Source organism: Myotis nattereri (assembly GCF_964212035.1).
Source record: "Myotis nattereri genome assembly, chromosome: 1".
NCBI classification, from domain to species: domain Eukaryota; kingdom Metazoa; phylum Chordata; class Mammalia; order Chiroptera; family Vespertilionidae; genus Myotis; species Myotis nattereri.
The window spans coordinates 155,123,435-155,145,914 of NC_138075.1; the positions used below are offsets into that span (position 1 = coordinate 155,123,435).

The window sequence follows — 22,480 nt, forward strand, 5'->3', positions numbered from 1 at the left end:
ACAAGAAATATAAATTTGGAAGGCATGGGAAACCAGGTGGAAACCAGCTCTCTAGTGAAGTGGCTCCCAGAATCTCTGGACCCACAGCATTTTAATCACATTTTGCCCTTTAGCAAAACAGATATACATATCAAAGATAAGGTTGGGTAAACAATAAAGGACTATCAGGTTAGGGGAATTGCCCTCAGCTGTTTGGCAGCAGGTAATAATATGCAGATCTTCAGCCCTGCTGAAGCCCCAAGTTCCATCAGCCTTCTGATGAACTTCTTGCATAATTATGACCTGCTGGAATTTGCCTCCAGCACCCAACAACACCAAATGCACCCAACAACCCCAAATGCACCCAACAACCCCAAATGCACCCAACACCCCAAATGCACCCAACAACCCAAAATGCCCCCAACAACCCCAAATGCACCCAACAACCCAAAATGCACCCAACAACTCCAAATGCACCCAACAACCCCAAATACACCCAACAACCCCAAATGACCTACAGGACAGCAGGTAATCTTGGCTCACTATAGTCACACTGGCATAGAGCCCTGTGCACGTCCTTCTCACCCATCTTCTCTCAAACCAGGGCACAATGCAATGTGCCCTTTAAAAGAGGCCATTTAGCCATTCCATTTCCAAAAGAGAATTTTTTTTTTTCTGGATTTTAACAAAAAGACATTTACAAAATGTGTTACTTTACTACCTCTACTTGTAACATTTATTGGGTACTTTAGAACATCAGGAAAGATTAGATATGTCAAGAAAGTACTTGCTATGATCAAATAAATATGTATTAGTGAAGAATAAAATGTGCACCCAGAACAATGGTTGTAATATGAAAATGCCTTCTAAATATGACCAATCTAACATAAAACCCTTCTTCTTTTTAAAAATTATCTTTATTGTTGAAAGTATTACAGATGCCCCATTTTTGCCCCTTTGACCCCCTTCACCCCACATCCACCCTAGAACCCTCCTTCTGAACTTGAATTTAGCTGTAGCCTAAATTTGGGGGTTTTCACAGATCACCTAGAACTCATTCATGAACCTAGAGGATCACAAAATCTGGATTAAGAATCCCTCTACTAATGACTTTTTTTTTAAAAAAAAAAACCTGTTGAAATATTTTTCTCTTTTCTTTTAAAAAAATATGTTTTTATTGAGAGAGAGAGAGAGAGAGAGAGAAGCATCAATGATGAGAGAAAATCATTTATTGGTATTGGTTGCCTCCTGCACTCCCCCTGCACAATCAAACTATGACCTTCTGGTTCATAGGTTGATGCTCAACCACTGAGCCACACTGGCTGGGCTCTACTAACGATTTTTATGTGCTTCTCACTGACCCCATAATTGATTCACTAAAGGAGAAAAGGCCTTTAGTTAACTCTTTTAATGCTTTCCAAGTGGAGCTCTGCTTTGGAGAAGTGCATTTCCAGTTATTGAACTGCTATTAGCCCTGCATCTCCTCCCAGGAGAGGAAAGTGTTTGACTCCCAAGGTTCCTGGCATTTTTGAAAGAACTCCAAGTCACAGCCAGCTTTACTTTGGCAAGTCATTCCTTCCCTTTCTTCCTTCTTTCCTTTCCCATGGAACCTTTTCCTTCCATCTGTCTTTCAAATTCTGCTTTACTAATAGCAATTCAAGTTTTATTTTCTTCTTGAATGCACGCTCTCTGGAAAAGAGGCTTTTCACCAAGAATGTGGTGTCTGATTGCTATCTTGCCAGTGGGTTAAACAAAGATCTCCATGCTGGGCAAAATTTTTACAAACCCACTCACACATGCCTGCTCTCCCCAAACTTGACTAAAACCAACAACATATTCATGAAAGTATAAGGGCTGAAATAATTCTTTCCCAAACAATTGAGAAATAACTGTGACATAATTTGATAAAACTATTCCTATTTTGCTTCTGTCCCTCCCTGCTTCCCCCGGAATGCACTAATACAGATAGACAGATGCCTCTATTCAGATTATTTATCACCCAATGTTAAATAATCTGATGTTTGAAACACTGTTAGTAATTTATATGTGCTGAGAACTTTCACAAAGCGATGAGCATAAATATTAACTGCCCCCTGTCTGCAGAGTGGCATATAAGAAACTAGGAATTGGAAACAGCCTAAGTGCCCATCAGGAGATGAATGGATTAGAAAACTGTGGTACATGTACACAATGGAATACTATGCTACTGTAAAAAAGAAGGAATTCTTACCATTTGCAACAGCATGGATGGAACTGGAGAGCATTATGCTAAGTGAAACAAGCCAGTCAATGAAGGAAAAATACCACATGATCTCACTCATTTATGGATAATAAAGACCATTATAAACTGATGAACAAAAAAATAGATACAGAGGCAGAGCAGCATTGAACAGACTGTCAAACTACAGCGGGGAGGTTTGGGGGGCGGGTAAGAGATCAACCGAAGGACTTGTATGCATGTATATAAGCATAACCAATGGACACAAGACACTGGGGGGTAGAGGAGGCCAGGGGAAGGTCAAGGGGGAAAAAAATAAAAAAGGAGACATATGTAATACTCTTTGTAATACTTTAAGCAATAAAACAAAATTTTAAAAAAAAGAAACTAGGAAGATCTTAGTTTTTCTTTCACTGTTTTCTTTAAGGGCATAGTGGATAATTACTCTCATCTGGTCTCCCTAATGCCACAAAAAATCAATAGGAAAGAGACATGCACACAATTAGCACTTAGAGTGTCACAGAGCAGGCCTGATGGGCAGGACCCAGTAAAGGCCTCAGATGGCACTTCTCCTGAGAACCATCAGTGGAGCTGAAAATGTCCAGAACATGTCCCCCACCAGAATCTCTAGAGGGTAGGGCTCATGTACCAGTAAATATTTTTCAAGTTGTCCAATATGCTGGCCAGATTGAGAACTACAGTTTGATGCAAATGTATAATTCATTAGATAGCTTTCAAGTGTCAAATGTTGTATGGACTGAATGTTTTGTGCCCCCTCCCCAATTTCATCTGTTGAAATCCTGATCCCCAAAGTGATGGTATTAGGAGGTGGGGCCTTTGGGGGGTGATGAGGTCATGAGGGTGCAGCCCTGGTTAATGGGATTAGAGCCCTTATAAAAGAGACCCCAGAGAGCTCCCTCACCCTTCCACCATGTGATGGCACAGCAAAAACGTAGTCTCATCTATGGAACAGGAAGTAGGCTCTCACCAGACATCAAATCTGCTGGTACCTTGGTCTTGGACTTCTAGCCTCCAAGTGAGAAATAAATGCCTATTGTTTAAGCCCCCTCAGTCTGTGGTATAGCAGCCCAAAAGACTCAGACAAAAACAGATACAGAGCATAGAAAGATGGAGAAATTGTACCAGTACTTGAAGGGGACACAGCCTGGGGGTTTCATAGTCAATAATGGGAAGAGCTCTGTGCATTTGGTCCCTGACTCTCTCCTGTTTCTCATATGCTTGGGGACCACGTGACCCCCTTCTCTAAAAAAACGGTTGTTGTGTGCTCAAACTTTGTTAGAAACATAAAACAACCGGGACTTCTGCATGCCACATAACCATCATTGTACATTTCCATAGGGAATCTTGGTGGCTCTTACATTTTCCATGCCACTGCTCTTCTGATCAATATAACCAGTCAAGATTTGGAAGTGGCTACTTTAAAATCATCACGATCCATCCCTATACTGAACTCCTCAGAGGGCATTCATAACAGAGCAGTGTCTGACCACAAGCCCCATCATCCCTGCAAATAGCACATATTTTGAAGGATAGCTGGCATTTGCTGCTCTGATGCAAGGTGCTGAGTGCAGCCCAAGTAAGTCATCTACCAGCTGGACATCTGTTTCAGGAGCCAGCTGCTGCCTATTGAGGACAAGGGAGAGTGGAATCGATGGGACACATAATGATCCAGGACTGCCGTAAGCATCGGGTATGCCTGGTCTGGAAGATGAAGCAGAGGGGCTGGACAGAGGCTCCTGGTGGGCACAGCTTGGGGCAACAGCCCTGAATTACTGTGTCTCAGGTACTTCTGTCTTTGCAGCTGAGGTACACTTTTGGTGGGATCTAAGGGTAACTACAAGGTAACGATTATAATATAGGCTGCAAATAAGAATCTCTTCATTATTTTAAAATTCTTGATAATGACAACTTTGATTGAATTTAAAATCCTTTTGCCTTAGCACAAGAAATCTCCTTTACCACTCTCCTCCCCTGTCAGTAATCTCCACTCACTGGACTTCTTTCTTCCTTGGAACCTTCACACTAGCTTTTCCCTCTGCCTAGAATGCTTTCAGTTACTAGTGAAAGAGAAGGCAGAGGTATGTTCTTAGTGTATAAATTCAAGTGTGGTTTAAAATAAGTATTTTAATTTTTCATCCACCTAAGTATGAATAAAATTTCTTGAGGATGGTGAAAAATAAAAAAAGAAAATAATTGCATGTTAATAATAATCAACAACTGGTGCTCGTTTCGGCAGCACATGTATTAAAATTGATACAGAGAAGATCAGCATGGCTCCTGAGCAAGGATGACACACAGATTCATGAAACGTTCTAAATTTTTGTAGGGAGACTGGGTGAAAAAGGTGAAAGGATTGAAAATTACAGATGTGTAGTTACAAAACAGTCATGGGGATGTCAAGTACAGCATAGGAAATAGAGTCAACAATTTTGCAGCAGTTATGGATGGTGCCTGCTGGGTACTGGAAATATCAGGAGGAACACTTTGTAAAATATATGATTGCCTAACCACTATGCTGTACACTTGAAATTAATACAAAAGAATATTGAATATAAACTGATTGAAAAACATTTTAAATAAAGAATGAGCTTTAATATTAAAAACATCAACAACTGGACAATGTTTTATGATTTTACAAAATACCTTCATATAGCAGTAGTTCTCAATTAGGGACGACATCTCCTACCCCCACTCCACCCCACCAGGGGATTTGGAATTATCTGGAGTCATTGTTGGTCACAGCAGCTTGGGAGAGTGTTGCTGTAATGGGCAAAGGCTAGGAATGCTGCTAAACATCCTACAATGCACAGGACAGCCCCTACAACAAAGAATTATCTGGCTTAAATGTCAATAATGCTGAGGTTGAGATACCCTGATACAGAAGATCTCATCTAAATTTTTTCAATGATGACATGAGTCAGATATTATTAAAATTCATTTACCAATAAAAGATCCTGAGGGTCAGGGGTGATGAGTTATTCGTTCAAGATCACAAATCACAAAACCAGGCATCTCAGGCTAAATCTGTTTCTTTTCTTTGTTTGTCCCGCCTGCCCCCCCTCTTCCCTCTAGCTTAATTGAGGTATAATTGAAAAATAAAAATTGTGTATATTTAAGGTATACCAGGTGATGTTTGATATATGTATATATTGTGAAATGATTATCAAAGTCAAACTAATTAACACATCTATCACCTCACATAGTTATTTTCTTTTGTATTTTTGTGATGAGATCACTTAATATCCATTCTCTTAGCAAAGTTCAAGTATATGATAAACATTGTTAACTATATTCACCATGCTGTACATTAGCGCTCCAGAAATTTTTCACCCTGCATAATTAAAACTTTGTATCCTCTGACCAATACCTCCTATTTCCTCTTTCCCCCATCTCCTAGCAATTATCATATTAATCTCTGTTTCTATGAGTTTGACTGTTAAATATTTCACATGTGAATGAGATCGTACAATATTTGTCTTTTTTGTATCTGGTTTATTTCAATTAGCATAATCTCCAGATTCATTCATGTTGTTGCAAATGGCAGGATTTCCTTCATTTTTTATGGCTAAATATTATTCCATTATATATATACTAGAGGCCCAATGCATGAAATTATGCGTGGGGGAGGGGAAATGGGGGTCCCTCAGCCCGGCCTGCGCCTTCTCGCAATCTGGGACCCCTTGCTCCAAACCGCCCACCTGCTCACTCCTTACTGCTTGGCTTGCTGCTCCTTAGCGCTGCTGTGGAGGCGAGAGAGGCTCCTGCCACCGCCACTGTGCTCATCAGCCATGAACCCAGCTTCTGGCTGAGTGGCGCTCCCCCTGTGGGAGTGCACTGACCACCAGGGGGCAGCTCCTGCATTGAGTGTCTGCCCCCTAGTGGTCAGTGTGTGTCACAGTGACTGGTCGTTCAGGTCTTTCAGGGGCTGCAGGCAGTTGGCCAGCCGGCTCCACACCTGATTGGGGTGTTGGGGGTTGATTGGAGGCTGGGCTGGCTGGGGGTGGGGGGCTGATCAGGGCTTGGATAAGGCTGGTTGGCTGCCGCAGTGGGCATCATAGCCACCAGCTGTTGTGGTCGTTCCACCATTCCGGTCGCTGGACTTATATATATATAGATTAATTATAAGGTTTGGTTCGTGCCAGTTATGAAGGCTGAGAAGTCTCCAGATCTGCAATTGGCAAGCTGAAGACTCAGGGGAGCCAATGGTATAGTTCCAATCTGAGTCCAAGTCCTTAAAACAGGAGAAGACTCATGTCCCAGCTGGGAGGGAATCAAGAAAGGGGGGAAAGTTGAGAGAGAGAGAGAGAGAGAGAGAGAGAGAGAGAGAGAGAGAGAGAACAGAAATTATCATTTACTCAGCCATTTGCTCTGTTGTTCAGGCCTCCAGTAGATTGGATGAGGCCTACCCACAGAAGGGAGATGGAGCCATTTGCTTTACTCAGTCTATCCATTCAAATGATAATCTCATCACTGCTATAGACTAAGTATTTGTATCTCCCCAAATTCTTATGTTGAATCCTAATGCCCAATGCAATAGTATTAGGAGGTGGGGCCTTTGGGAGGTGAGTAGTTTATGAGGGTGGAGCCCTCATGAATGAAATTAGTGCCCTTATAGGCTCTAGTGAGCCCCTTCTGCCATACGAGGTTACTCCAAAAGATAGCCATCTAAGAGCCAGAAAGCAGGCCCTCACTAAACACTGCCTCTACTGACACCCTGATCTCGACTTCCAGCTTCCAGAACTGTGAGAAATAAAAAGGTGCTCTGAATGCGAATCAGACAGTATAGTGAAGATACAAGGCCAAAATTTAGTGATGAAAATATTTCAAATTTTTGAATTGATGACTGTTGTGCAGGAGATATAATGTACACTTATATAGAAGAGTTTGTATTTGAATTTTGAAAAATTAGTTTTATAATATTCATGTTGTGTTGTTTATTTAAAAAGTCCTCTGTTTCATACACCTTAAATTATGCATTCTCTGAGTTCAAAGTTCTTAGATGAAATGTTATCTTTTTAAATTAAAAATAAGTGATTACTATAGTGTTCTGGCAAAAGCAGCACAGTGCTATGGATTTATGGAATACAGAACAAAAATGTTCTTGCCAGATTGAAATAATCTGCGTTTCTTTTCATAGTGAAAAAGAACTTTACAATAGGCTGTAATATTGTTCAAAGTAATAGCTGCTCCTTTCTGGGCAAGGACTGTAATTCCCACCCCATAATATCAGGTCATTGTATGTTTTCACTGTCCCCCTTTTACTCTGTCTGAAGAAAGGCAATGTCAGATAAAGGCTGCCGCAAGCGTGGGTTCTGGACATGGAGCTAAGCCTGCAACAGACATAATGTGAGCTAGAAATAAACTGTTTGTTGTTGTATGCCATTGGGATTTTGAGGTTGTTTTCACTAAGCATGACCTAGCCTGCCCTGACCGTTAAATGACCTGAAATTTTCCCTAAACTGTAACTTCTGTTCTCAGGGAGACCTCCCAGCTTAAGAAATAAGATCAACTCAAAGAATAAGGTTGCTTTCCATTGCACTGAGGATGCATAAAAGAAGGAAATGAGCATAGCCCGGACTTTGGGGAAGATAAAGCTGACTGGTTACTCACAGCAAATATGTAAGGGTGTGGTTTTGGACTTAGCCTAAGTTCAAATCCTGACTCTACCACTTACCTGCTAGGTAGCCTTAGGGAGTTACTCAATCTTTGTGAGAATCTGTTTTCCCTTCCACAAACCTGGAATAAGAATATTTATATTAATAGGATTATGTGAAGATTAAATTATATCATATATATATAAAGCACTTTAGCATAGCATTAAGAGCTCATCACTATGGGTTTACAAGATGCAGGAACTCAGCAATGGTAGTTATTATTAACATTTGTGTATACACACAGAGAGACATTTAAATAATTTAGGCATTCAGTCTGAATGCTGACAAAACATTCACAAAATAGAGAGAAATGTGATAACTTAAATCACTCGCTAGTTAGCATAACTATGCACCATAATTTTGCTCTAATTGCAATATGGCTAGATAGTGATTTAAAATGTTTGACAATTACTAACATTTGAGAAACCAAGTTTATTCAAAACTGTTTTTGGAAAGAGAATATGTTCATAAATGTAAAATTGCTAGAGTTGTATTTAAACCAAGCCACCAAATAACTTCAGCCAACTTTTAAAAATATGCCTCTCAGTGTATGGCTCTGAATGGGGTTAACAACAGGTGAGATAAAGAAGAAATAAATCACATGTGGTTCCTATCTCAACTAGTAGTTTAAGTCTGATGATAGAAACAGGCATATGAGCCCTGGCCAGTGTGGTTCAGTGATTAGAGTGTTGGCCTGTGCACCGAAGGGCTGTAGGTTGGATTCCTGGTCAAGGGCATGTACCTGGGTTGCAGGTTTGATCCCCAGTCCTGGTCAGGGCACTTGGGGAGGCAACCAATGGATGTGTCTCTCTCACATCGATGTTTCTCTCTATCTCCCTCCCTTCCACTCTATCTAAAAATCAATCGAAGGAAAAAGGAACAGACATATGAACAACCAATTCTATTATGAGATGTAATGACAGCAATGCTAAGTAACATGCTCATGTTACACCAGTTGAGTGTAACAGGATGGTTTGAGGTAGAGGGTATATTCGTCTGCTCTGGCTGCCATAAAAAAATACTATAGGCTAGATGGCTTAAATGAAAGACATTTATTTTCTCACAGTTCTGGAGGCTGGAAGTACAAGATCAGAGTCCCAGCATGGTTGATTTCTGGTGAGAGCTCTCTTCCTGGCTTACAGATGGCTGCCTTCTCACTGTATCCTAACATAGCCTTTCCTTAGTGCACTCCATAAAAGAGATTGATCAAGCTCTCTGGTGTCTCTTCTTATAAGGGCACCAATCCTGTCCCTGCCTTCATGACCAAATCACCTCTCAAAGGCCCACTCCAAATACCATCACATTGAGGACCAGGGCTTCAACAAATGAATTTTAGGAGGATACAACATTCTGTGCATGGCAGATGGCATAGCAAATACAAACACCAATAGGAGAGCTCAACCATCATTTTATGAAGACACATAAGCAACAGCAAGAAAAGTAACAACAAAAGTTCATAATGTAACATGGCTCTTCATTTATTTAACCAAGTCATCCATGCTGTGGATAAGAGTGAGAATGTGAGAGTTGGGTGCCATGATCTTACAACCCTTAAACAAATCAACTGAGAGATACAGGTTATATCCAAACATCAGGATTAGATGGCAGGGAGTGTATGTGGGGGTGGGGTAGGTGGGTGGGTGGGCAGTTGAAGGGTGGGGACATGGGAGAGGCCTAGGACTAGCTTAGGGAAGACTTTCCTGTGATATTTAAATTGAGACCCGGAGAGTAGAAGAGTAGAAAAAATTAAATTCCAGACAGGGAAAAGCTATGTGAAGGTGATGAAACAAGGATGAACTTTGTGTCCTTGAGTGACAGAAAGAAGATCAGTGAGGCTGGAACAGGGTGAGAAAGGAAGGGGCTGAGTGAAATGGAGTAAGGTGGGAAAGGCCAGGGCAGATAGGCAAAATTTGGGACATCTGTTTAGTGATTACCAGGTGCAATGGGAAGTCATCAAAGGACTTTAGGAAAGACATAATCCAAGTAATTTTTTTTTGTGTGTTGATCCTCACCCAAGGATATTTTTTTTATTTATTTTCAGAGAGAGTGGAAGGGAGGGGGAGAGACACAGAGAAAAACATCGATATGAGAGACACATAGATTGGTTGCCTCCGGGGTCAAGCTTACAACCAAGATATATGCCTTCGACGGGAACTAAACCCTTTAGTCTGCAGGCTGATGCTCTATCCACTTAGAAAAACTGGCTAAGGCTCCAACTAATGTTTTTAAGTTTGTTATGGTTACTCATAAATTTAAACATAGATTCATCACTGATCCAGCAATTCTACTCCTGGATATATACCCAAAAGAATTAAAAGCAAGGACCCAAATGTATTTGTACCTGCATGTTCATAGCAGCATTACTCTCAATAGCCAAAAGATGGAAACAACCCACATATTCATCAACAGATGTAAGGCTAAACAAAATGTGGTATATATGTACTGTTATTCAGCCTTACACAGAAAAAATTCTGACATATAGGTACTATAACATGGATGAACCTTGAAAACATTATGCTACAGCCACACAAAAAAAGAAATGGTTACAAAGAAGTACCTTTCAATAATAACTTTAAACGTAAACGGACTAAATGCTCCAACCAAAAGACATCGAGTGGCTGAATGGATAAAAAAACATGACCCATACATTTGCTGTATACAAGAGACCCACCTCAGAAGAAGGGACTCACACAGACTGAAAGTGAAGGGATGGAAAAATATCTTTCAGGCAAATGGAAATGAAAAAAAAGCTGGGGTAGCAATACTTATATCGGACAAAATAGACCCCAAGGTGAAGGCCATAACAAGAGATAAGGAAGGCAACTTCATAATACTAAAGGGATCTATACAACAAGAGGATATAACCCTGATAAACATATATGCACCCAATGCAGGAGCACCCAAATACATAAAAAAAAAAACTCCTGGAAGATATCAAAGGAGAGATCGACAACAATACAGTCATAGTAGAGGTCTTTAATACACCACAGACATCACTGGATAAATCCTCTAGACAAACAATCAGCAAAGAAACAGCAATCCTAAATGACTCACTAGATCAGATGGACTTAATTGACATCTTCAGAACACTTCACCCCAAAGCCACAGAATATACATTTTTCTCAAGGGCTCATGGGACATATTAAAAAATAGACTACATATTGGGTCACAAACAAAGTCTCCCCACATTCAAGAAGATTGAAATCATACCAAGCATCTTCTCAGCCTCCGAGGGCATAATATTAGAAATAAACTACAATAAAAACAACCCAAAATACTCAAACACTTGGAAGCTGAATAGCATGTTATTAAATATTGATTGGGTTACCAATAAGATCAAAGAAGAAATTAAAAACATCCTGGAAACTAATGACAATGAAAACACAACAATCCAAAATCTATGGGACACAATGAAAGCAGTCCTGAGAGGGAAGTTTATAGCTCTACAGGCGTATCTCAAAAAACAAGAAAAAATGATAGTAAATCAGCTAACTCTACAACTCAAAGATTTAGAAAGAGAGCAACAAGAAAAGCCCAGAGTGAGCAGAAGGAAGGAGATAATAAAGATTAGAGCAGAAATAAATGAAATAGAGACCAAAAAAACAATACATAAAATCAATGAAACCAAGAGCTGGTTCTTTGAAAGGATAAACAAGATTGATGAACCCCTAGCCAGGCTCACCAAGAAGCAAAGAGAGAGGACCCAAATAAACAAAATCAGAAATGAAAGAGGAGAAATAACAACAGACCCCACAGAAATACAAATGATTGTTAAACAATACTATGGACAACTCTACTCCAACAAATTAGACAACCTGGAGGAAATGGACATATTCCTAGAAAAATACAACATTCCAAAACTCAATCAGGAAGAATCTAAAAATCTCAACAGGCCAATAACTATGGAAGAAATTGAAGCAGTCATCAAAAAGCTTCCAGCAAACAAAAGCCCAGGGCCAGACGGCTTCACAGGGGAGTTTTACCAAACATTCAAGGAAGAACTAAAACCTATCCTCCTCAGACTACTACAAAAAATCCAAGAGGAAGGAACACTTCCAAGCTCATTCTATGAAGCCAACATCACCCTAATACCAAAACCAGGTAAAGACAACACAATGAAAGAGAATTACAGGCCAATGTCCCTCATGAACATAAATGCCAAAATCCTCAACAAAATCTTAGCAAATCCGATCCAGCAGTACATCAGAAAGATCATACACCATGACCAAGTAGGATTTATCCCAGGGATGCAAGGATGGTACAATATCTGCAAATCAATAAACGTGATACATCTCATAAAAAAATTGAGGGGAAAAAACCACATAATCATATCAATTGACGCAGAAAAAGCATTTGACAAAATCCAACACCCATTTTTGATAAAAACTCTCAGCAAAGTGGGAATAGAAGGATCATACCTCAACATAATAAAAGCCATATATGACAGGCCACAGCCAACATCATACTCAATGGACAAAAACTAAAACCATTTCCACTAAGAACAGGAATAAGACAGGGATGCCCACTCTCACCGATTAAGAAATAAAAGGCATCCAAATTTGAAAAGAAGAAGTAAAACTGTCCTTATTTGCAGATGACATGATATTATACATAAAAAACCCTAAAGACTCCATCAAAAAACTATTAGACTTAATAAATGAATTCAGCAATGTAGCAGGATACAAAATTAACGCCAAGAAATCTATGGCATCTCTATACAACAATAGTGAACTTACAGAAAGAGAGACTAAAAGAACAATTCAATTTACCTTCGCACCAAAAAAATTACACTACCTAGGAATAAACTTTGCTAAGGAGGTAAAAGAACTCTACTCAGAAAACTACAAGACATTGAAAAAAGAGATTGAGAAAAACATAAACAGATGGAAGAAAATACCATGTTCTTGGATTGGTAGAATCAACATCCTTAAAATGTCCATACTACCCAAAGCAATCTATAAATTCAACGCACTTCCCATTAAAATACCAACGGCATATTTCACAGACCTAGAACGAACTCTCCAAAAATTCATCTGGAATAAAAAAAGACCCCGAATAGCTGCAGCAATCCTGAGAAAGAAGAACAAAGTAGGTGGGATCTCAATACCAGATATCAAGCTGTATTACAAAGCCACTGTTCTCAAAACTGCCTGGTATTGGCACAAGAACAGACATATAGATCAATGGAATAGAATAGAGAGCCCAGAAATCAGCCCAAACCAATATGCTCAATTAATATTTGACAAAAGAGGCAAGAACATACAATGGAGTCAAGATAGTCTCTTCAATAAATGGTGTTGGGAAAATTGAACAGATACATGCAAGAAAATGAAACTAGACCACCAACTTACATCATACCCAAAAATAAACTCAGAATGGATAAAGGACTTAAATGTAAGATGGGAAACCATAAAAATACTAGAAGAATCCAAAGGCAACAAAATCTCAGACATATGCCGAAGCAATTTCTTCACCGATACAGCTCCTAGGGCATTGGAAACTAAAGAGAAAATAAACAAATGGGACTACATCAAAATAAAAAGCTTCTGCACAGCAAAAGAAACCATCAACAAAACAACAAGAAAGCCCACTGCATGGGAGAACATATTTGCCAATGTTATATCTGATAAGGGTTTAATCTCCAACATTTATAGAGAACTCATACAACTTAACAAAAGGAAAATAAACAACTCAATCAAAAAACAGGCAAAGGACCTAAATAGACACCTTTCAAAGAGGACATTCAGAAAGCCAAGAGACATATGAAAACTTGCTCAAAGTCACTAATCATCCGAGAGATGCAAATCAAAACAACAATGAGGTACCATCTCACACCTGTCAGAATGGCTATCATCAACAAATCAACAAAGGACAAGTGCTGGAGAGGATGTGGAGAAAAAGGAACACTCGTGCACTGCTTCTGGGAATGCAGACTGGTGCAGCCACTATGGAAGACAGTATGGAGTTTCCTCAAAAAACTAAAAATGGAACTCCCATTTGACCCTGTGATCTCACTTCTAGGGATATATCCCAAGAAACCAGAAACACCAATCAGAAAGGATAAGTGCACCCATATGTTCATAGCAGCACAATTCACCATAGCTAAGATCTGGAAACAGCCTAAGTGCCCATCTGTAGATGAATGGATTAGAAACCTGTGGTACATCGACACGATGGAATACTATGCTGCTGTAAAAAAGAAGGAACTCTTACCATTTGCAACAGCATGTATGGAACTGGAGAGCATTATGCTAAGTGAAATAAGCCAGTCAATGAAGGAAACATACCACATGATCTCACTCACTCATGGATAATAAAGACCATTATAAACTTATGAACAAAAGTAGATACAGAGGCATAGCAACATCGAACAGACTGTCAAACTACAGCAGGAAGGCCGGGGAGGATTGGGGGGCGGGTAAGAGATCAACCGAAGGACTTGTATGCATGCATATAAGCATAACCAATGGACATAAGACACTGGGGGGTAGGGGAGGCCGCGGGATTGTTAAGGGCGGGAAAAAAAGGAGACATATGTAATACTCTTTGTAATACTTTAAGCAATAAAACAATTAAAAAAAAAGAAAAAAGAAAAAAAGAAAACATTATGCTAAATAAACGCCAGATATAAGAGGACAAACACTGTCTGATTACACTTATGTGAGGTTTCCAGAGTAGCCCAATTCACAGAAACAGAAAGTAGAATGATGGTTATCAGTGCCTGTGGGTAGGTAGGTAGGGAGAGTGGGGTGTTATTATTATTTAATAGGTGCAGAGTTTTGGCTGGGAAAGATGACAAAGTTCTGAAGATGGATGGTGGTGGTGGTTACACAACAATGTACTTATGCTACTGAACTACTTAAAAATGGTTAAAATGGTAAATTTTTCTTACATATTTTACCACAATAAAAACATTTGTTATGGTTGCTGCATAGCGAGTTGGAGGTGGGCAGCAAAATAGGGGGCAGGAGAGACCAACCCCCAGGCTCTTGTGTAGCGCTGGTTAGAGAGCAGGGTGGCTTGGATCAGGTTGGAGCAGTAGAGACCAGGAGAAGTGGATGGATTATCAATTCATTTTCAAGCTTGACTCCATTGGACTAGGTGATGTTCTAGATGAGGGTGATAGTGAGAAAGATAGGGAGGGAAGTTTCAGGGATGACACCACCCTGGTGTCAGGTATTAGCAATGAGAGATTAAAAATACTGTATTGAAATGGCAAACACTGAAGGAGGTACATAATGCAAGTGGAGGGAGGTGAGGATTTGGGGGGTTCAAATGTTCAGGTTTAGGTACACTATGCTTGAGATGACTATGAAAGAACCAAGTGCAGCTGTCAAATAGGGATTGGATATATAGGTCTGGAGCTCAGAAGGATATAACAGATAGAAACTGGGAAGTGACAGAAGGTAGATACCATTGAAAACCACAGGATCAAAAAGAAAACAACAACAACAAAGAAAGAAAAAAAGAAAACCACAGGATAAGATAGCCTAAGCCAAGAGTGTAAACCAATGAGAAGAAAATGCAGTCCAAGAAATGCAATGCGACAATCTTTGAGGGGAGTCGCTGTGGTGTTCTGCTTCAATAATGCTTGGATGGAACCAGCCCTTGACCCCCATCCCAGCCAGCTGCCCATATCTAGCCTTCAGCCACCTCCTCATAGTTCCCTCGGACAACCCCAAGGCCTCTGCCACAGCTCTAGTGCTGTGCAGCCTACTTTCCTTAGCCACCCACCACGATGACCACGTCCACCTCACAGGTACACCAGAACTACCACCAGGACTTGGAGGCTTCCATCAACCGCCTGATCAACCTGGAGCTCTCTATGCTTCCTACTTCTACCTGTCCATGTCTTACTATTTTGACTGTGATGATGTGGCTTTGAAGAACGTTGCCACATATTTTCATCACCAATCTCATGAGGAGAGGGAAAATGCTGAGAAACTGATGAAGTTGCAGAACCAATGAGATGGCTGAATATTCCTTCAGGATATCAAGAAACCAGCCCGGGATGACTGGGAGAACAGGCAGCATGCAATGGAGTCTGTATTACACTTGCAACAAGGTGTGAATCAGTCGCTACTGTACTTGCACACACTGGCCTCTCACAGAAATGACCCTCATTTGTGTGGCTTCATTGAGACTCACTACCTGCATGAGCAGGTGAATCCATCAAAGAATTGGGTGACTATGTAACCAACTTGGGAAGGTTGGGGGCCCCTGAAACTGGCATGGCAGAGAATCTCTTTGACAAGCACACCCTGAGAGACAGTGATGAGAGCTAAGCCTCAGGCTGCCTTCCCACAGGTGCAGGGGTGACTTGCATGTTGGAGTTACCTTTACCTTTTGTATAACTTGTACCAAATCATCCATCCACTTATGGCTTTCGTTTGCACCATTCCTTCAAAAGGTAATTTGGTACAAAACAACAACAACAACAACAAAAAGAATGCAATGAGCCTGCATCAGATCTGATAGGTTGACCTAAAATTCCAGTGAATCAGCTTGCTTTTCTCTTTAAGAGATGTGAGCACTTGATTGAGAATTGCCAGTGCCTAGAGACAAAAGAATGGAATCAAGTGCACAGGAAAGACTCTGATGCCTGGTAGTGCCTGCCAGTCACACAGACCTCTGATTCTCTCTAGGTGACTGCGCTGGAGCCCAAGTAGGCTCTGAATACCACATGTTACTAAATCAAATCAACTTTAGTAATTCCTCTTTGCTTGGGGTGGCTGAACATGAAAAAGAAAGAGAAAAAGGATCAACTATGATGGTGAGAAGAGTGGTATAGAGTAATTAGATCCATGATCTACCTACAAGTATAAAGTCTCTTCCTGTTCTAACCTACATGTGTTTGAGTCCCTTCTCCCCTTTCTTGTTCAACTAGTCTGATTGAAGCTTTGATATTATAGGCAAAAGAGTGAGTTAAATCAGAAGGCAAACACTCTCATCTTTAAGTGAGATGTAATATCAATCTCATACTATAATGATCATAAGAATATCAGCTACTTTACTATCCTATATAATAAAAAGCTAATATGCAAATGGTCATCATGCCCTTGTGCCCTTGTGCCCTTGTGTCCTCGTGCCCTTGTGCCCTTGTGCCCTTGTGCCAGGGCCAGGGGACTTGAGGCTGCACCCCCTACCTGGCAGTGCTTGATGAGGGACCTGAGGCTGCGCCCCCTGCTTTGTGGGGCCAGTCCGGTCTGGGTCTCGAGAGATTTTGAGGCATGCGCTGGTGGGCGGGGACTTGACGCTGGGTCTCGCCGTGCTCCCCAGACTCTGACAGGAGGGAGATTTTCATATACATTTTACTAATTTTTTTCATCTCTGACATTTCTATTATAGAGAAAAGGCAAATAGCAATATTAAAATATTTCCTCTAATTAATTTCCTTTTAATGTGCATAAATTTTGTGCACAGGGCCACTAGTGTACTTATAGTTAATGGAAATCTCTCTCTCTCTCTCTCTCTCTCTCTCTCTCTCTCTCTCTCTCTCTCTCTCCAGACTTATTTTGGAGTTTACAATTACTTTGAATTTCCTGGGCATGTATTGGTGAGGAGCTAGGTAGGAAATAATCATGATTTTTCTGAATATGTAAGAACTTTCTAACAATTAATGTTACTAAAAATTGGTCTTTTAATTGGGGAGAATTTACCACTCACAAACCTGGACTAGGAAGGGGCTATAATAATCTGTGCGGGTGTCTAAACAGGAGTGGGTGTCTGCTGTTGAGAATGATGGTGGCAGGGACACTAGATGGAGAAAGAGCTGAAGGTGTTGCTGAGGTGTGGGAGGCTGTCAAAGGTGGAAAGGCTGTGAAACCCAGGGACTTAAGCCAGGTTTTGAAGCCTGGTTTCGGTGCAGGCTGGAGGCAGAGAAGGTCCTAGCTCCTGAGTCCAAAAGAACGGAGTAGGAAGAAGAGGACCAGCACTGAGAAGACAGACAGGTGGAGGTGGAGAGCCAACAGGCTATGTAGGTGCCTGGATTACGCTAAGGGCACTTGGAGTTTAGTGATGCAGGGAGGTGCCAGATACTGGGGTGCTGCATCCTGAGAGCCTCCTGGGCATAAGAAAAAGGGTGAGGCAACAGACTGTTCATATGCAGGCCCACACTGCTCTGCTTCCTGTCCAGCACTCCATCTGTGGTTAGAGTGTAGACAGGATAAACGGATCCGCCTGGAGGAGCCAAGGAAAGGTGTGTGCGCCTGCATGTTGCTTCCAGCCTTTTCACATGGTGCTGATGGAGTCAGAAGATGAATCTGGTGATTTGTTGGTGCCAGTCTGGTTGTTTATCAAACATAACTCTGTGACTCTGCCAGGAGCATTCTGGGGGCAGAGTGACCGCAGCCTGAAATATGCAAGAGCCGAACCTCTCTGACGGGAGTCACCTGGGTTGGCCGAGTAGGCTCTCCACTCTGCTTCCATCCAGCCTGGCCCTATCAGGTCAGTGTTAGGCCCCAGGGTACTGGGGAGGAGGAGAACTGCAGCAGTGTAGTTTGCTCCTTTGAATTTTTGATAAATGAAGAACATGGGAGATGAGTCTGGCTGGTTGTTAGGCCACCATTTGCTTTATCTCCTTGCTAAACAAGGAGGGAGATGGTGGGAGTAGGGGGTGACTTTCTTACTCATTTGTGGTAAAATTGTCTTTTCCTTCAAACAATCAAAGGACAATAAGGGCATGCCATGCCCTGAGGTCAGTCTAAGGAAAGGAAAGTGTGTTTTGATTAAAATTCGATGGTGGAAATGCTGGTCTGGAGCAAGATCAATGATTGCCCTTCTCCTTTTCCTACCATGGCTGCCATCTCCCATTCTATGCGTTTGTCCCCATGAGAGTGGTGAGATGAGTGTAGAGCAGGGATGGCGAACCTTTTGAGCTCGGCGTGTCAGCATTTTGAAAAACCCTAACTTAACTCTGGTGCCGTGTCACATATAGAAATTTTTTGATATTTGCAACCATAGTAAAACAAAGATTTATATTTTTGATATTTATTTTATATATTTAAATGCCATTTAACAAAGAAAAATCAACCAAAAAATGAGTTCATAGGTTCACCATCACTGGTGTGGAGAGTTATGAGATGATGCCTCATTCAGGTAAAGCAGAGCGCTGCTAAATCTAAAGTCAGGCTTTAGAAATGGAACCTTGTTAGAGGGGGCTGCCTCCAAGGATCTGGGAAAGCATCTAAATAGCAATGAGAGGAAAAAGAGCCGTGAAAATAGGCAGGGACGCAAGTACCTGTAGAGCACCTTTGTGCCTCCAATCCCCTCTTTATCTTGTTCATCACCATGTGACCCTGGGAAAGTGGCAGGAGATCAAGAGTTTTGTCCCAAATAATTGAGATTCAGATCCCAGAAGTGATCTGAATAAGAGCAAAAGCAGGTCATACAAGGGAAGAGTGGAGGACAGGGAGAAGATGAGGGGAGGACAGACTTGCGCAAGCCGTATAATGATATGAAGACTAATTGATAACTATGCATAAAATGGCTATATTCTTTTATTGTACAGAACCAATGGCTCTGTGAAAAAATGATTTGATTTATCTCTATGACTGCCCCAACGAATTAAAAAAAATAATGTCCTTTTCAGACTGTGGCTAAATGAGGTTTGATAAATATACCTGACCATACTGTGAATTGGATAGCAAGGAGAGGAATAAAAATTAGGTCCTCTTGTATCCTCTGAGTATTATTTCCCCAAATGGAATTGAAATGAGGACAGGGAAGGATTTGATTAAAAAAAATAACGAGAAAAATTGAATGGAATTCTGGTGAAGAAATATGATGAAGTTGGAGCTGAAGATTACTAATACTTCACAGTGTGAAACACTGAGAACTATTTATTTTTTTTAAATTTGGGTCATTGGATGATTTGCCTCAGGAAGAGTTTCTGAAAAATAAACTCACCTCTCTTCCAAAATATTTGAATATCTATCTGTTTATCCACTTATCAGGCATTTCTGGCACTGTGATACACACTTTATATATACAATATTTACAAGAACCCCATGAGGTAAGTACTTTGTCTGTGTTCCACAAATTAAGAAATGAGGTTAAAAATAGTTAACTAATTTGCCTAAGGTTAAAGAGCTAAATGCAGAATAAGATGGGCATGTCTGTCTGGTTCTAGAGAACCCTACACACTGAAACAATTTTCTAGGTTGCCTTGCAGTGGCTTGTATGTCTGCAAAACAAGCAGATAGGGAATTCATCCCAGCCAACACACGCTGACTTCACAGACACAAAGCAGTTTTTATTAAAACATTTAGTTAATGGCGTTTGATATAAGACTTTGTGCACAACGTCTCCTTCCTTACCCTGAACTCTAAAAATGTCCTCAAAAAGCCCCGTAAAAAGATATGATGTTAAAAATCATCAGCTAAGTTGATAAGAGGAAATCATTTTAGTGGCAAGACCAATGAACTGAAAATCTTCATGGTCATTAGAAATGGAACCTTCCTAGAATTTGATTTATTCTCTCAATTCAAATATATCCACATTTCAAATCATGCCTTCCCCAGACATAACCATGCAGAAAAAAGTCAAGTGAACCCCTGTCTTAGATGCCAGTCCTTTGTCAGATATCTGAATTATAAATTGGTCCTACTTCATAGGTTAGCATGTACTCTCAGCCCTTCAAAGAATGTGGTGTTTTGGTGTTGCTGTTCAAATCAACCTGAAGGACCATAAAACATAGTGATTTCAATTTTGCTGAGGCACAGTTGACATGCTTTGTCACACACAGTGCATGCTCTGTCCAATGGATATCTTGGATTGCACATCTAGCTAGTGAAAGAGTGAAGGGAATAGCAAACCCTGTATGCTTTTCAGGCGATAAAAGACTTCTTTGTTAGCAACATATATAACAACTAGAGGCCTGGTGCACAAAATTCGTGCAGGGGGTGTGTGTCCCTCAGCCCAGCCTGCACCCTCTCCAATCTGGGACCCCTCAAGGGATGTCCGACTGCCCGTTTAGGCCTCTCACAATCCAGGACTGCTAGCTCCCAACTGGTTGCCTGCCTGCCTGCCTGATTGCTCCTAACTGCTTCTGTCTGCCAGCCTGATCACCCTTAACCTCTCCCCTGCCAGCCTGATCAACGCCTAACTGCTACCCTGTTGGCCCAATTGCCCCTAACTGCCCTCCCCTACTGGCCTGGTCACCCCTAACTGCCCTCCCCTGCTGGCCTGATCACCCACAACTGCCCTCCCCTGCTGGCCATCTTGTGTCCACATGGGGGTGGCCTTCGTTGACTACATGGGGGCGGCTATCTTTTGTATTGGAGTGATGGTCAATTTGCATATTAGCCTTTTATTATATAGGATTTGGTATGAGAGAGAATAGTGATGACATTTGAAAAGACAACTTGTGGGATGAGAATATTTTTTGAACTGTGACTCAGTGGGCATATGATTGTCAAGAAAGTCAGGAACTTGTAGAAACATTTTGATTCAATAATTTGGAGCTCTCCAGGAGTCTGGGTCACATCCTTTACCCATGTGCGAGGCCTATTGCACGCTGCTGTGGGAACAAGATAATTCAGGATTGTATAAAAATGATGAAACACTCTCATAAAAGTGACGTTTACATGTATGTCTAAATATTACCACCTACCTTATTACAATTTAGTGTTGCAATTTCCCGCTATTTTTTTGTTCCTTGTAATAAACCAACATATAAATACTCTCATGTATTTTTGCTGCATCTGTTGGGGAAGAATTCTTTGTTTTATCTGAGAGAAATAACATGAATTTTAGCCAGAAACCACCCACAGAAATATACTAGTTCCCCTCCACATGTGCTTAGCTCCCTTTTTGCCACCCATACCAGAGCAGGGTTACTCATTAGTTTCTGGTACCAGACAGCTGAGCAGCCTATTACACAGTTAGCTGGAAGGTGGCATTATCTGTGAAGAAGATTCAAATCAAGAGAAGAAATTGGGGAGAATTGAAACACGCCTGAAAACCAATCATAAAGAACTGACTGGTTTCAATTTGCTTTGAAATGATGTAGCATTTCTCTCAGTGTTGGCTCATTCTGCCCAGACCTGTCACCCATTCAGGCAGCGTTCCTTGAAACAGGGTCTTCCCCCAGGTGGGATGATGAAAAAACTCAGATTTGGACATGCCCAGGTAGCTGTAGAGGATGCTGTGCCCCTTAATGCAAGTCTGCCTCCATGTGGCAAGGGGGTGCTTGGGGCTCCCCCTTGTCGTGTTAATCTTTGCCAATCACCCTCGGGCATGGCCAAGGACCGCTAGCCCCTTTCAGTTTGATGGCTTCACGTATATCGTTTTTTTTTAAATCTTCACCCAAGGATATGTTTTTATTAATTTTAGAGAGAGAAAGGGGGGAGGGAAACATTGATGTGAAAGAGAAACATCAATTGGTTGCCTCCTGTGTGTGCCCCGACCAGGGACCAAACCCATAACCTAGGTATGTACCTTGACTGGGAATCGAACCCCCAACTTTCGGTGTAGGGGACAGTTCTCCAACCAACTTACCACCCATTCAGGGCCACATCTTCAATTAAGAAAAAACTGGGGCAAGAATTGTCGGGCCAGCCTGGAGCATTTGGCTGCCTTCTTTTTGTGCCCTCCCGCACCCCCCCCC

At 41.2% G+C, this 22,480-nt stretch overlaps 1 pseudogene across 1 annotated transcript; it reads left to right on the forward strand.

The window, feature by feature from the left end:
• The first annotated feature begins 15,610 nt into the window (after nucleotides 1-15,610).
• On the forward strand, nucleotides 15,611-16,157 carry LOC308530908 (ferritin heavy chain-like; annotated as a pseudogene). Its single transcript has one exon. The product of its transcript is annotated as a ferritin heavy chain-like (transcript).
• Nucleotides 16,158-22,480: the final 6,323 nt, after the last annotated feature.